General features: G+C 34.3%; 1 long non-coding RNA gene across 1 annotated transcript; it reads left to right on the top strand.

Annotated features, from left to right (window-relative positions):
- Positions 1-246: 246 nt before the first annotated feature.
- On the top strand, positions 247-1,743 carry LOC120321531. Its single transcript, XR_005561174.1, has 2 exons — positions 247-282; positions 1,268-1,743. It is a non-coding gene; the product is annotated as an uncharacterized LOC120321531 (long non-coding RNA).
- The last annotated feature ends 517 nt before the right edge of the window (positions 1,744-2,260 follow it).

The following is a 2,260-nucleotide window of genomic DNA, read 5'->3' as shown; positions in this document are numbered from 1 at the left end:
GAAATTTAAGATTTTTTCTTTTTTTTTCCTTCCGCTCTTTTGACTTTTTTTTCTCTGCACTCACAAAATGTGAGTTTGTGGCCCAAATCATCATCAACAACAATATTGTTAAGATACTGCGAGAGTTGAACTCTCCACAAAATATTAACTCAAACGCACGCGCAGAAAAACTCTTATACGAAGTGGAAAACTCAACGAACAAAAATCCGAACGGAATGTGATTCTCCGTCAATGAAGTTTAGTTTGTTTCGGGTTTCGAAGCAAAACAGTTAACATAGTCAGGTTACATCTATTTTTTATAGAAAAGAATATATTTAACGTATCGAAAAAGAATCATTTGGCTTATAAATTAAAAAATTATTTTATTTCACTTTTTAAGAGTGTAGAATAAATTAGAATAAATGTTTATTTTGAGCATGTTCAAAAACCCTCATCATTTTATATTTTTCAAACTGTTTTAGAAAGCTGTTTTAGACATCATTTTTAAATTGGTTCAGTTTAAAGTTATAGAATTGTAATAATCACAAAAAAGTTTCATAATTAATAAAAAAGAATATGTTTCCTATTTTAATAAAAAAAAGTTTGTGTCTGCTCTTTTTAAAGTTTGGAAAGGAAAATTCAACACGCTTCATAAAAATTTCAAGAGACCAAACAGAGCCTGCCAGCCAGACTGACACTTATTTTCATCCTCCTGCTGCCATTTTCCTCCAATTTTCCCAACCTCTTTTCGGAAAAGCCAGCTTCTGCTACTCTTGGATAGTTGGCGGCAGCTCGTTGCCATAATTTACTCAACTGTTGTCTCAGTTGCATGAAAACTGAATTTAATGCATTTTCCGAGGCACTTTTCAAGTTAGCCATCTTTCTTTTCTGCGTTCTGGTTCGGTTCGCCCGTGGAGTGGAATTTCCATTGTGGAGCTGTAGGAAATAACATATTCGCAGCACAGCTACGTTTTAAATAATTTACATTGTATTCGCTCGGTCATTGGCTAGGGATTTTGTTGTCGTGGTATTTTTTGTTTACCTTATATCCTTATATTTCGGGGAAGTGCAAATGGTTGTTAATTAGTAATCCATACACTTTTCGCTACCCCAGTGCGCATTTGATTTCGTTGCTCAAAAGAATTAAAGATATTGCTGGTCACTTTTGATCCCTCTTAATGAAAGTTGCAAGAAGAAAAATAACCCACATGTATCTACCATGTGCTTTTGAAAGGAAAAAAATGTGTCCCTTTATTATGCTTATTAAACAGAGAATGTTTCATTTCAGCTCGCGTATGCAGTTTTTGCAACTTAAAAAACACAACACCTCCGCAAAAAAGCTGCATATAACTTCATCAATGTGGTTCAATCAGGCACATGGAACAAAAAACCAGCTGAATTCTTTTGGTGCCTGGCAAAAGTTCTATCCATCAATCTTGGCCAAAGAAGTATAATTGCAGCTGCACGAAAAAATGAATAGCATTTCATGATCAGAATGATGCATGCCTGAATTATTTGTTAATGAATCAGTCACAGGACCTATGTGTGTGTGTATCTAAATGCATTGGTAAAAAATACATGAAAATAATGTACTGATAGTTCTGGCTGAAGCTGTATTAAACATTAAAATGTAAGCCATATATGTAAATGTAAGCTCCCACAAAAACCTTAATAATTTATCAAAGTTAAAAAAGTGTATGGTAAACTTTATAGAATTTCATTAAAATAATCAGATGAGAGAAATTTTTGCGTTCACTCTCTAAATTTATGTTGAGCATTTTAATATGGCAAAAAAATGTTGTACAATTTAACGTAATATTTTATATAGTATACGCACTGTAAATAAACAGCTCGCTTTAAAGTGTGACAACTGCCCATGAAAAGGGGCCGTATAAAGTGCGTCTTTGTCACATTTCATAAATAGAACAATTTCATATGAATTATGCGAGAATATTTGCATATTTTTTGAGCTACCCTCCCACAGCCACATCCCCATCTCTTTTGCCCTACGAGTATTTTGATGGTTCCGCTGCCATGATGATGATTCAACTTGTCCTTATTGCCAATCTATATGCAAGCCTTTTTGCCACCAACATCATCATCATCCTCATCTTTGTGGGTCCGGGGATTGGACCCTGTCCCTTTCAGAGCAGTCGCTTTTATTCTATTTTTCTTTATTTTTCACTGCCAACAGTTTGCCATGCGTTTTGACTTTTAGTGCTTTTTATATTTTTTGATAAAGTGTTGCCAATTTAACCGGCAGCCATTTGCAGTTGCCTCA

The sequence above is a fragment of the Drosophila yakuba genome, chromosome 3L, assembly GCF_016746365.2.
Source record: "Drosophila yakuba strain Tai18E2 chromosome 3L, Prin_Dyak_Tai18E2_2.1, whole genome shotgun sequence".
NCBI classification, from domain to species: Eukaryota; Metazoa; Arthropoda; class Insecta; order Diptera; family Drosophilidae; genus Drosophila; species Drosophila yakuba.
Note: the sequence above shows the minus strand (reverse complement) of the source record. Positions and strands in the feature narration are given on the sequence as shown.